The 14473-nt window shown below is 44.9% G+C and overlaps 1 protein-coding gene across 2 annotated transcripts in view; it reads right to left on the bottom strand.

Annotated features, from left to right (window-relative positions):
* The window catches only part of AGPAT4 (1-acylglycerol-3-phosphate O-acyltransferase 4), a 74514-nt gene extending 71623 nt beyond the window's left edge, over positions 1 to 2891 (bottom strand). The window contains exon 1 of one of the 2 annotated variants that reach the window (XM_063390638.1): positions 2756 to 2891. The gene's annotated coding sequence lies outside the window, so the exon portion shown is untranslated. The remainder of the gene's footprint in view (positions 1 to 2755) is intronic. The other variant, XM_063390639.1, reaches the window with a different exon arrangement.
* Between the last annotated feature and the right edge of the window lie 11582 nt (positions 2892 to 14473).

Below are 14473 nucleotides of genomic sequence, written 5' to 3'. Positions count from 1 at the left end.
GTCAGAGGTGATCAGGGTACTCACCACAGTCAGATGTGAATGAGCCCAAGACCACCAAACAACAGACTGGTGAGCATGCTTTCCCAAACATCTGAAAATGAATCACTGGGCAAGGCCACCCCACAGATAAAGCACTTCAGGGAAAAAACACATTCTCAGCTGCCACATACCAGTGCTGAAAGGCAACAAAGCACACAGGGCACTGTTCTGTCACATTTCTGCTTCCCTGACAAAGTGCCCACTGCATTCAGTACAGCTGAATCAAACACACCTGGTGAGACAGTTGCCTTGACTGGTATAATGTCTTCCCTAAAAAGTGAGGCCCACGGCTGCAAAAGCTTTTCCTGAGTGAAGAACATGCACAGTGCCCTACTATGCACTGCTGCCCTCCTGCTCATCTGCTCCCTTATCAGGACACGCTGACAGCACTAGTAGTGATGCCATTAGTTAGGGAAGTGGCATTCCACATCATGCAGTGGAAATCCTAATTCTTAAAATTTAAGACCAAATTACTAATAAGTAAGTTCTAAGGGCCACAAGTGCTCATTTGCAACACAAGAACAGTACCTTGCTATTCTCAGCACAGCTGTGGCAGTATCTTCCTGCAAAAAGAGATTTGAAGGGGTATCGTTCCCAGTCTTCACTTTCCAGCAATAAAATCAAGGGTACACAACAGCAAAAACAATCCAACCCTTTCAGTATGGCAGAGTACAGCTGTAGGATTCTCATCCATCATCTGTAAGTGAGCCCTTCTCCTACAAAACTCTTCTCTGTTATGGTACAGTAAGTCCATTAAACTGTGAGTGATGTACAACCATCCCTCCAGGAGAGAACACCTCACTCCACTGAGAGGAACACTGCTTCAGTGCCTCTGCGTTCGGCTGGACAGAGCAAGACTTACTGTAAAAACAACCTCCCCACCAAAATGACACCTACTGAGTTTAAAGAAACACAGTGAATTACTGTACTCTGGACACAGCATTCTCTGTTCTGTGACGCTAAGCAAGTGCAAACCTCTCTGCACAATTTCTCAACTCCTAAAACACACTTCCACCTTGTTGTGAAGCACTTACTAAAATCTATTAAAGTGCTTACCAACAACACAACTAAACTTTACATAGGAGCAACCTTTATCCATAAGCAGGTTGCTTCTCTTCTCTGCAGACTTCCCATGATACTCATATTCTTCCGCATGAAACCATAAAATACAGTTAAAGTTTCATTTTTGGATACAGCTTATTCAGGCATTGTTGATGCAAAAACATTAATAGGGAAGAGCAAAGTGACACAGAATATTTACACAGATTCCTAAAGTGATGAAATATGTGTTTTAATCCATAGGATTTGGAAAACCACAGCATTGTATCAGATACAAGCAGCTAGAGAAGGAAAATGACAGCAAACATCAACTATTCTACTGATCCATGCAGTCACGTCTTTACAGAGAAGTAGTCCTGCCATATATAAACAGACCTCTGTACGTCTGCACCAATCTTATCCTTCACATGAGCAGTCAGAGACAAAAAGGCTGCAAATTTCCGCTTACATTGCTTCACAACAGTTTCTCTACTCCACCAGTTTTTAATTCTTTTGCTACTCACTCTAGTGTGAAGCCATTATCAGTACAAGCTGAGGCTACAATCGCCTGGTACAACTTCCTGGGCCGGAGGCATCACTGTTTTAAAATAAATGCTTGGGTTTTTTTTTTTGTTTGAGAGTTTCTGGCATCCTTCTACCTTCTTGTAAAGCATTTTCAGTTTTCATGTAGCAGCAAGGTTGCTCTCTCCCACACAAGCACCTGCATAAGGTACATCATTCTTAGATATCTGTACAGGGATTTCAAACGTGATTTATAGAAATGCTTAACAAGATAAGTCTTGGCGTGACAGTGGTGAAACACACTTTTTCGTGGGTTGTCTTTTCAGCCATTCGAGTGACTGCTCACTTACTGAAATAAATGCTAAAAAGCATTACTTGTTATTTAAATTATGTTCACCACGTGGTGACACACCTTAGCTCAGTTCGCGGCCATTATTCAATCCGGCTTAAATATCTTTATGAACAGACGCCGACAGGTGAAAGGCAGCGCTCCTACAACACGGGAGCACATCACCAGGGGGGCAGCCTGCCCCTCTCCCGCCTCCGCTCACGGACTCCCGGGCACGGCGGACGGAGCGGCCGCCACGACCGACCCGAGCCCGCCCGCTCCGCACCCGCCGGGGCTCGCCGCGCCCGCCCGCTGTGGAGCGGCGCCTCCGGGCAGGCGGCAGCCAGCGGGCGATGGCCCCCGCCCGTTCCCGGGGCCACCGCCCCGCCCGCCCCATCCTCGGCCGCGCCACACGGCCAGCACCGCGGGCAAAGTGGAAGAGGCGGCACGCCGGCCCGGCGCGGCGGAGGGGCTCGCCGGGGCTGGGCCGCCGTGGCTCCGCCGTTTCCACGGAAACCCCGGCGCGGGCAGCGCTCGCCACACAAAGGGGGCCCGCAGGCGGCAGGAAAATTCTCGGCGGCCGCGGGAGAAACGGCGCGGGTCCGGGCGGCGGGGAGACCCAGCCCGGCGACGAATAAATCAGGGAACTTGTACTCGCAGCCCACCGCCCGCCTCTCCCGCACTGGCGGCTGCCGGTCCCTCGCCTCGCCGTCACAGCGCGCCGGGGAGGGGCAGGCTCGGGGCTGCTCTTTCCGCCCGGGGCAGCGCGCCGGGCGGAGGAGGGAGCGGGCCCCGCACCTGCGGAGGGCGCCAGGGGAGAGCACGTACCTGGCGCGGGGGGCCTGGGCACGCGTGCCGCGCTGGGGCGCCGGGAGCGGCGGCCGCCGAGCCGCACCGGCTGCCACTACTTTGCACGCGGCGGGAGCGGGCGGGCGGCTCGGGCGGGGCCGCCAGGCTCCACCCGCCGGGCGGCTCCACTCCGGGAACAGGGCCCCCCTCGCCTTCCCTTCCCGCCGTCAGCATGTCACTTCCTCCGGGGGCGGTGGGAAGGCGCGACCCCTCCCCGCACCGGCCTCGCCCGCCCTTCGGGGCGCCGCCGGAGAGGAGAAGGAGAGCTGCCGGTGCCGCGCCGCGCCTGAGGAAGGGCGGCGGGCTCCGAGGAGGGAGGGGGAGCCGGGGAGCGGCGGCCCCGGGGAGGGGGCACGGCGGAGCGGCCGTGCCCTGAGCGCTGGTCGGAGCTGACTGCTCGTCATCCCTTACCAGGCAAACACGGGGTGAAGGGGACAGGGGCTGTCGCGGGGTGATGCGCACCTGTGACTGTCTGACTCTGAACCGAACAACAAAAAGGAACTCCACGGCCTGAATGCTGTGGGAAAAGATAAATGCCGTGGCAGCCATCCAAGCACCGAGTACCCTGACGCACAATATTCACTCTGTGTGACAACGCAAGCATTTGCTGCCAGGCTCTGATTGTGGGGTGAAAGGCAGCTTCCATGAATAGAGAACAGCAGGAACGGAGTCTATTATAGCCCAAAGCATTGGAAGGTGATGGTGACTGGGATGACACATCACTGGGACAGCACTATCAGCTGCTCGGTGTCTGGTTATAGCGGGGCTGGAGGGCTCCTGGGGCTGGGGGCTGGCAGGCGATGAGCTGGGTAGAGCAAAGCCCTGTCACAGTCCCGGTCCATACCGCCCACATAGGATCCCTGTTTACCTTCAATGTGAGATGAACTCAAACACTTTTCATGGTTTAACTCCAGTCTGCAACTACTGGCTAGGCAGTGTCTGCTGAACACTTGTACTGTGCATCACTTGTTTTTCTGGGGTTTTGTTCCTCTCTCTCCTTTTCATTACATTTATCGCTATTGTTATCGTTAGTACTATGAGCTGAAGGGAGGAAAAGCCTGGAGCTGAGGGTGGCTGCACCCCAGGCAGTGTACTCACTGGCCAGAGCACTCCCACGGTACCTGAACAGGGCAGTGGCAGCACAGGGCAGCTCCACTGACAGGCCTAGACAAGGGGAAGCAACGAAACAGGTAATTATTGTACAAAAAGCAGCAGAAGATAAGGCCAAGCTGGAAACAGAGCTACAATAGGGTTGAGAAACAAGGCGGGAGACCAAACTAAACACATGTGTATCTACAGAAACCTCTGACGGGTTCTAAAGGCCCAGACCTGAGCTTAAATGGAGCTCTGGCCCATGGGCCTTGTGTTTGTGTGTGTGTATGTGTGTGTGTGTGTGTGTGTGTGTGTGTCCTAGGTGAGGCTGGTCAGGGCTGTCAAGATGTAACTGTGCTATCAGTGCCCTGAGAGGTTCCTGCTGATGGGCTGTGTTGAGTGAACTGTTCAGGAGATGGAGATTTAGTCACCTTCTTCCCATTTGCTCATGAAAGAGTTTAATCTAGCTCACTGGTCAGTGGTCTAGCTGCTGAACTGCCTTGTAGTGAGAGATTGGTAAAGGGAATTTCCCCAGCCATATTTTAAAAGTCTGGCTCTGTGGCTGCATTTTGAAAAAGGGCTAATTCCAGGCAGAGGGAAAAAACTTCAAATCTGTAAATGAGGCACTTAATTATGGATAGTGGCTGGGTTTGTAGCCCAGCCATGTCCAAAGCATCCCCAATCACCTACTTGAAGCACCTTTGTGTACTACACGTATAGATTCTTGGAGTATTATTCCAAGGTATCTTACTCAGCATCTAGGTGTTATCCTGAAAGCCAAGGGTCCAAAAGTCAGGCACTCTGATGCTGAGTATGGTAGTTTCTCAAGATGTTTTACCTAGTTTTCCTTGAAACCAAACTCTCTGCAGCTGGTTATTTGTATGTCCTGATTTTCTGTGAAGCCATAATAAAAATCTGTCTTCTTGCTTTCATTAGTGTTAAGCTGCAGCTGAATGTAATAGGCTTTATGGACGCTGTACACCCGAGAAAACTTTCACTGGAGAGGCAAATTCTAGTTTTGATACAGTATATCTATTTCTCAAAAGACTAATCAGGAATATATGAATAATAAACCCCTCTTATTTAAGCTGGGGATTAAAAGGTAAGTCTTAAGAAGCTGTTAGATACCATGGTAATGACTGGGACTGAAAAGCACATAGAAAAAAATACTTCTGTGTTAAGAGCAGGTCTTGTGATGTCCTCACTGAGTATTTTCTAGGTAGTGGAACAAGGAGGATAAAAAGGAATCGGATTCTCTTTCTGTAAGCTCTGCCATCTAGAGCATTGAATGGAGTATGTATCAATTTTGGCATTCTTTATACTGAGTGCTTGATTTGCACCCTCAGTTTTTTTCCTTATTGCTGGTGGGTATGCAAATAGTTTATTTGCATTGGGCAAGATTCAAGAGTTGAGTCGGGAACTTACACCAGGCAATGATGCCTCCCAGCATCACTGTGTGAAATGGGTGATTTTCAGTGAGTTTGCCTGTAAGAAATAAACATAACAAAAACATGGTAGCAGCAACAATAACAAACCAAAACCACAAAAACAAACCCCAAACCACGGCCCCCCCTCTAGTCGCACTGGGCAAGGTGTGCACTCCAATTGGTGAGGAACTCAGATATCATGGCTGAAGCAAAATTATCTGCCTGTGGTCACAGCTGGACCCCGACCCTGCTCACCGCTGCACTTTTTAAATGACTTGTGAATTCGACTTCAGAAATTTTATTGCAGGCAAAAGCTTGTCTGTCCTGGAAAGTTCTGCAGTGCTACTTATGCCAGTCTAGAAAAAAGAAGCAGCACCTCTGCTGTTGATGCTGCCAAACTGATAGGGTGGATACTAACACAGGGATATACTGAGATACACTGCCATGAGCAGCTGGACTCAAGAGGTCCAGTTTGCTGTTGCTGCCTGTCTTATGGTTAGAATCTCCAATATCTAATCAGGTGTGGGTTATGAAAGGCTCATTTCCTTCATTTAAAAGCATTCATAATGGTAGGCTGAGTGTAATAAAGGCTGAACTGCAGACTGTTCCTCCATGCCAGCAATAACAGGAAGTCTTTCCTGTACTTGGCTTATCTGTCTTTATGAAAACTGTGGGAAAGTAATTGTGTCTGAGATCTGTGCTGCTTTTTGGGGATTGATTAAAATCAGCTAACAAGGTCAGGCGGGAATTATAGTAAGGATTGATGTGTGTAATATGACTGCACCATCCTTTCCCACTAGGAAACCACATGAAAATATCTGTACGTAGGTTAATATAGGCTGAAAGTTTATTTAAGTATGGAAACCAAAAAGGAAAGGTACTGATGCAATGCATTCTTGTAATGATAGAAGTTGTAATGCAGATCAGGTGTACCAGTTTAAATAGGCCAGTGGGGGAATGGTGCTTAAAGTCACACCCACTCCCTGTGTAACTAATTTTTCTGGGCAAGTCTTTCTAGTGTGGACTAACCCCAACTGTGACACCTGCCATCTTCTTCTCTACCTCAGCTGTACGGCTGATCCACTGTTTTCATACAGAAACTCCCACTTCCCTTCAAAGAAGCCACATGGTACTCACAAATGGAAACATTCTGTTAAAACTAAACCCTGTGGCCACAGTTAATTTTAGAATAGACTCATTCTTTAATTGAATAGGCATTAGCAAAAGAGCTTTGTGAGACAAATTAGAGGAATTTAAGCTCCAGACTGTCTAATTTGACCCTTTACAAAGCCTAGTCCATACAGAAAGAATACTGACTGAGATACCAAAACTCATTTCTTTGAACATGTTAATTCTTTCACCATGGTTTATTTTCTGCAACAAGTGTACAATTACTAATCAGTGATGTAAATTCTTTACAATTGCTTTAGTAGATACCAAGGATCCTATGATACAAAATGTTTTCCAAATTACTCTTTTCAGAATTACACCAAATATTTTCACATATGCTGACATCCACAAGATAAATACTCCTTACACATGTATAAGTATTATTTCTGTAGCTGTTTTAAGTATTCAACCTGAGCCTACCTATGAGGAGGAGAGGATCCTTTGTTTCTCTTTACACATGTATTTAGTACAAATGTCACAGGTTTGTTTTTCTTGTTGTCTTAAAACTTGATTAAAGTAAGACTTCTGCATGGACCACTTGGGGCTGAAACTTGGAGACTCAGGTGACTGGCTTTAGATATATCTACATGCACAGGTGGCGGAGCAGATATTATAGACACACACACGGACATGCATGCACACAGATTCATACACACACAAACACTTACCCCATGACAGGAGGAAATCTTGCAGCTCTGATTAAGCATGGTTCAGAGTGTGACGAAACAGTGAGGGCTTCAATGGCACCTTGGAAATGCAGAGATGCAACATCTGTTATGGCATGGTCAGGTCTACGTGGGTGGAATTCCTCTATGATCTTAGAGGAAAGATATCTTTGGAGCTGCAAAGGTAAGGGTCGTTTGGAGGGTGCTCAGGAAACTGCAGAAAAGCTCAGATAAGGAGCTGCAGAAGAAAAATCTTGGTCTGAACATTTGGAAGCTGGAGTAGCACAGACCCTGTAAAAAGAAATGCTATTTATGCATAAGTGTTTACATCAAGGAAGCACGGCACATTGGCTGCTCTCCAGGTCTTCAAGCGCAATACCTGATTTGCATATGTAGTTACAGAGACATTTACAGTGAGAAACAAATCACACAATTATTCTTGTGGCGGCTTGCTTATGTACATTTCCTCACCTAGAAGAGGAAATAACTACTTCAGTATGATGAGAACAAGGCTGCTTTATGCCACAGTAGTGTGTAGAGATGAGCTATGTGAACCTGCCATTTGTACAAATCTACATAAAATGGCAATCCCTGCAATAAGTGGGGTCTTCTTGATATAGCTTGTAATTAATTCTGTAGCAGTGTCCTCACACTGTGAATGGCTGTATCCTCACCCCACCCATGAAAGACAGCAGCTTTGAGCCACACGTAAAGCATTCATCTTCATTCTGCCAGGTAACAACTCTAGTCCCATTGTCAAATTTACATTGAAGTTAGTTTTGATTATCTGTTCAATCACACAGAATTGGAAGGGTCATTTAAAAAAACCTTTAAGAAGAGACAGGAAAAATACTCATCCTTATACATAGCTCACTGAAGAACATGTTACCTGCTGCAGATCCTCCCACCAACCCCACACCATGCTATCCATACTGGAAACACAAGACAAGACGCAACTCTTGTTTTATCAGCTGCAGCTGTCTCCACCCCATGTTCTCCTACATGCTGCTTTTGAAAGGACAACTTTATCTGATGAGATAAAGGGAGCTGTTTCCCAAGAAGAGTCTACTTCCCATGAAAATCGTGGGATAAACCATGGTTTGAGTGCTAGAAAACAATCACTAAGCAAAAGTCTTTATATAGGGTCTTCATATGGATAGTAGATATAATTTTTTCTATTTCTGTGTAGTCTCATGTATTTGAAGAGCAGATTTGGGTCAATTTTTTATCTGTATACTTTACTAGAGCCCACTAATGATTCATAAAGGTCCTATATTTTAGAGACATTGTGTGAAGTATGGTTATTGGTCACTCAAGGGTTAAATTTAGTAGTACACCTTATAGACTAATCCTCTGTGTCAGCAAATTCGACTCCTCAAAAATTGAGCTAACTGGCATTCTGTAGTGGTGCTTCTTTCTGATAATGAGCCACTGGTGGATGAAATAGATTTTTAAATAAAAAGGCATTAGCTAAAAGCTAATTGGGTAAAAGCTGGATACTTACAGTTTTTGTAAATGTCGGTTACACACATTAGGGAATGAAAAAAATCAAAACATCATTTTGGTACTAAATTGCAGAAAAATATTGCATGATACTTGATATTCGCAAATAGAAGCAGCATTAGCAGCTCAGGACTTGGAGAAAAGGAGTAAAAGAGCCAGGTAAGATCTTGTACTGGTTTGCCTTGGGCTGTCAAATATTTGTGATGTGACTGAAAAAATACAGTACACTACAGACTGCTTTATCCCACTAAATGGAGCAAATCTGTTTTCTGGGGAAAGAGTACAGGACACTGTATTTCCTCTAATTTCTTCCTGTTGACCTTCCTTTCCCACTGAAGTGATGGTTTAGGGAACCTACCTATTTCCAGTGTCCCAAGAGGTCTTAGCTCTTCATTTTCTATAATTTAGCCTGATCTTGCTCCCAGTGGCATTTCCTTGATTTCAGTAGATGTAGACACAGCTTCAGAACTGGCTATTGAATAAGGATACTGTATTAAGAAAATTACCAACTTCCAGAGAAAAGGAAAATAGTTCCTGAATCTAAAACTCTTAAGTGAGTATGGAAACCTTAGAACAGAAGTGTTTTTTCATAAAATAGTTTAAAAATCTCTGGCTTCTACTAATCATTTATGTTTGAATACTAACTATAGAGTTTTATGTTTCGTTCCAGTTCTGTATCATATCATGCAGCCTGTTCATGGGGCAAAATTTAAAAGGATTTGCCAGGGTTCTAAGAAAGGCATGTAATCCAAAGATACATTTTGGTAGAAGCAAACTAGATAATATTGCCACGCCACTTCAGAGGTTCTCTATAACCATTATCAGACACAAAAGATCAAGCCATTTCTGTAGGAGCTTGCTTTTGCCTCCAGATGCTCCCATGTGATATGTGTGTTCTTGTCGACCTCAGTCCTAAGTGTGGCTTCCAGCACAAATCACAGCAGCCCCCAGCAGTGTTTCAGTGCGAGGGCCCTGGTTCTCTCTGTTCACTAGCAATCAGCCCTTCCATCATTGTGGTTTGAGCTGGAAGGAACCTCGAAGATCATTTAGTTCCAACCCCCTGCCATGGGCAAGGACACCTTCCACTAGACAGGGTTGCTCAAAGCCCCATCCAGTCTGGCCTTGAACACCTCCAAGGATGGGGCATCCACAGATTCTCTGGGCAACCTGTGCCAGTGCCTCATCACTCTCTGAGTAAAGATCTTCTTCCTGATAGCTAGTCTAAACCTACCCTCTTTCAGTTTAAGGCTATTCCCTCTTGTCTTATCACTCACTACATGCCTTGTAAAAAGTCCCTCCCCATTTTTTTTATGCCCCTTTCAAGTACTGAAAGATCACAATGAGATCTCCCTTGAGTCTTCCCTTTTCCAGGCTGAAGAACTGCAACTTTCTTGGCCTGATTTCATAGGAGAGGTGCTGCAGCCCCCAGATAATTTTTCAGTCCCTCCTCTGGACTGACTCCAGCGTGTTCACATCATTCCTTTGCTGGGTGTTTTAGAGCTGGACGCTGCACTCCATGTGGGGTCTCATGAGAGTGGAAGTAGAGGAGGATAATCACTTCCTTTGACCTGCTGGCCATGCTGCTTTGGATGCAGCCCAGGGTCCTTCTTTGCTTCATGACACAAGCTTCCCTGTGGTATCTTTTTCTCTTCTGTTCTTTGATTCTGTGAAAAGCAAGCCAAGGGGATAACTAGGGGTATGAATGACAACAGAGCATGGAGGTAGTCAGCAGTCTGAATCCAGTAAAAGATGGTGGAAAATCAGAGTCTGTTTATTCAGGCAATAATGAATAAATTGACTCCTTTCCAGTCAATGTGAAAGTGCATCATGAATTTCAAATTACAATCCACTTCCTTTGGAAAAAACATCACTGCAATAGATAGTAGATAGCAAGCTCTTACAAACCATTGGCAGGCTGTTCTCAAACCAGTACTCAGGTTCCTTGAGCATCACACTGCTTGAAACTTCTGGGTCCCTTGTCACCAATTTAATACACTCATCAAACCCGAGGGGAAGACCTTGCTCCAAATACCTCTCCTACAGGAAACTGTGCTAAGTGACCTTATGGCTAAGTGCCCAAATGGCTCAGCCAGAAATTGGGCAGTACTCCCATTTGGCCCTGGAGGAGTGAACCTCCATGACATGGCCACCTAAACCTGGTACTAAGATACTAAGGTGGTGCCTTAGAACAGTCACTAAGTGTAGCCTTAGCAGAGGGCTGCCTGCTTCACAAATCCCTCATGAAAAATTGTTGGGTACAGTACATGGAATGGACTGTTTTCTGAGAAAGATTAACTATACCTCAACATCAGAATTGCTTAACTAGGCATGTTTTTGTGGTAGATGGCATAATGAAGTTTTACAGAAAATGGAGTAGGAAACGCAGAAAGCTGGGTGTAGTACATGTCAGATGATTTATATGTGATTTATTAAAATCTCATGGGGACAAAGAACCTGGGTTGCTGTTAGGAGGCATCTCTTGCTCTATGGAGAGTCCTCAGTGTCATTCCACTGTCATTTGTCACAGGAGTTCAGGTGCCCTGACCTCAAGTCATCAATGTTAGCAAAAGAAAAGGCTTGTTGTGCACATCGTGGTGAGCCCATGTCCTCATCAGCTCCTGAGCTCAGCCCCAGCTGTTTGATGCAGGTTTAGCACAATCATTCTCACATCAGAGTGATTTGACACTATTTGCATGCTCACTTCCATGCTAGCAGTATGTTATTAATCCTACAAACCACACTGATTTATATTTTTTCCCAACATGAATAAAATAGCTAATATCATTTCCTACTCATCAACTGCCAGATGACTAAGAATCCACTGGTCCAGGAAACTGAGCTCTGGGATCTGTCAGTCAGTCACCCGACAATTCAACCATAAAACAGTCTACATAAGCACTCTATATCTACTGCTTTTTACAAGTTTTTTGAATCACAGGTGCCTCGAGTATTAACAATAAAAACAACAAAGCCTGCTGCCTCCTGGGCTTGGTATCCATAATGGTAGCATGAATCAGAATTGACTACACTAACTGCAGTAAATGGACAGCACTGAGCAATCCCATTTCATTAATAAGAGCATTTCATCACCAGCTGCTCCTTGGAGACAAATGGCTGCATCTGGCTTCCTAAACACTGCATTTTCTTGCCACCCCTAGGGGCTAGTAGCATTTGAAAAATCAGTGACCTCATAGTCTGAGATTTTGCACACTTCTGGCCTGATGTCTGATTTTCCTGTCCTTTTTCTTCAAGGTGAATCACAGTAAAACAGTAAAAAAATAAAATAAAATAAAATAAAATAAAATAAAATAAAATAAAATAAAATAAAATAAAATAAAATAAAATAAAATAAAATAATAAAAAAATACAAAATAAAATAAAATAAAATTAAAATAAAATTAAAAAAACCTGTGCTTTTTCCAACACAGATAGAATGCCAAAACCCATGGCTGAAAAATCTCCACCTCACACTAGCACTTTTCCAAGACCTACATCAGGCAGTGTGATATCATCCTGACAACTTTTTAAAAAGTCTGGTGCCAGAGGGACAACTTACTACTTGGCAGATATTAAATGCTTTTTCCTCTCTCATTTCAAAAACCTTGTTTAGGCAAAGAATTTAACCCCGAACCCAAATCCCATGCACTGGCACTGGTCAAATGATTGCAGTCCTAAATGGACCTTCCCTTCTCCATCGATTTGGGTCTTTCAGGGTCTTTCCCCAAATCCACCTGAAATTATTAAAGCGTCTACAAAGGCAAGGGGCTTTGCCAGTCCTCAGTTTAGTGCAGTGTAAGGACCTTGCAGCTGGTGTTACATTCACTTATCGAGACAAGTGGACTTTCAAGCAGGAAGTTCTGGCACATGCAGGAGTGTCCATCATGTGATAAAACAAGTGATGCTTGCACAGCCTGATGGTGAAGACTCTGCTCAGAGTAGTAGGCTTCATCCAACAGCCAAAAGAGATTCCTGGGTTGCTGGGCTGAATCCCTGTGTATCACAGATGAAGGGGTCCAGCTGCTTTCATAACATTTTGTGGATTTTGCCACTAAGTTGAAGCTCTTCTGTAAATGGAACAGGACCTTGTGGGAATAGGATGTGTCTTTGAGAGTAACTTGCCCTCTGACTGTGTCTGCACTACAACAGAGCTCACAGAAGTGAGGTGGGAGGGAGGAAATACCAGCCACCTGGTGACACCTTAAGGATATGAACAGTCTTGTCCTAAACACTAGACAATATTAAGCATAACAAGGCTTTGTAAGAACTGGAAAATATTGCTAATAATACTCCATGGCGAAATGGAGGCAACAAGTGATAGGTTTCAGCAGCAGAAGTTATTTAATTCTGTAGATGAACTATTTATTCTAAATATCTTTGGGAACCTAAAAGCCATTTCTGAATCAGGAAATGGAGGCAAACAAATAGACAAGATGCATCTTACCACAAGAAAGTAGTTCTTGAAAGCCTCAGCCAAATTTTCTTACTTAAAAGCAATTCAAGTTTGTTTCACTTTAGTTTCCTGTATCATAAAATTGTGCCTAGAAGCTGGTTATTAAGAGTGCATTTTTGGAAGCAGAATCATCAGTACCTTAAAGTACTTTAATGTAACTTAAAGAAAATTAATTTATATTGGGTGCAAATGGAAGCCAGCACAGTAATGGCAGAGGGAGTGGGTTACCAGAGAACAAATGCTCAGGAGAGAAAACACAGCAGAGGTAAAACTTTCCTGAATTCAGATATCAGCCCCGATGATTACCTTGCACTACTGTGTGTGGCACTCAAGCTGATAAAAATAGAGTTATTAAGAAGATCCCCAAGTGTTTGTGGAACAGTTGATTGCATCATCTTAATCAGACAAGAGCAGAACTCCTTAAAGCTGTGTTCTTGCTAGCTGGGTGACTGCAAATTACTTTGGGGAAGGTTATGGCTCCTCTCTTTGGGGTTGTTTGGGGCAGGTGGGAACGGGATGGACCTGCGGCTCTGGAGAGAGGAAGCTGTGCACTGGCCTGGCATGTATTTAGTCAATGTAGATGTAGGAGGTTTGCCTTCTGATGGCTAAATATTTATCAGGCTGTGAACTATAAATAGTTATAGCTGTTTAATTTATGTCAGCCTGGTGTAGCACCATGAGTTTCTGTGACATTAGGTACTGGCTTACACTAGAGGAGAGTGTAGCCCTTGATCGGTGCTTTGTCAGCACAGCTGAGGGGCTTTTGAGCAAACAGACTCCGGGAAAGTTCACAGGGGCACTTTCAGGTGTCATTGGTGTCCTGTCTGTCTTTCCTACCCTCTTGGGTTATTTATCCTGTGGAAGACAAAGGAGCAACATGTGACTGTGTCTTAACTGTCCCAAGGCACAGGCCAAATGTTCAAGAAAATTATCCTGAAGGTGAAGTGCTCAGTGCTCACCATTCATTGGAAAAAGGCAAGTAACAGAAGAAGGGCAGGGCACTCAGACAGGCACAGGAGTGTCCTCAGCCACTTCAGCAAAGTTCTTCAGAGGACATTTGCCAAGGCCCTTGCTGACACTGGATCTATGCAGAGAGGTATAGAAAGTACAGTGACTGACTTCTTGCAGTTAGCTCTCCCAAGGAGACAGGAGAAGGCACAAATGTGCAACACATCTTGAAATGATTCTGAGTAGTAAAACGTGGCTACAGCATGAGATTTCAAGCTCTGTAGAACTAATAACTGTTTTAATGCAGTGTTTCAGTTTTGATTTATATGTGTGCTACACACACATATAAACAGCTAAATGGATACTGCAAAGTCAGCTGCTCAAAGATGGAAATGCCAGAATTAAAGTGACCTTTGCAAATTTACTGCCTCCTCTGTGAGTC

The sequence above is a fragment of the Prinia subflava genome, chromosome 2 (assembly GCF_021018805.1).
Source record: "Prinia subflava isolate CZ2003 ecotype Zambia chromosome 2, Cam_Psub_1.2, whole genome shotgun sequence".
Taxonomy (NCBI): domain Eukaryota; kingdom Metazoa; phylum Chordata; class Aves; order Passeriformes; family Cisticolidae; genus Prinia; species Prinia subflava.
Note: the sequence above shows the minus strand (reverse complement) of the source record. Positions and strands in the feature narration are given on the sequence as shown.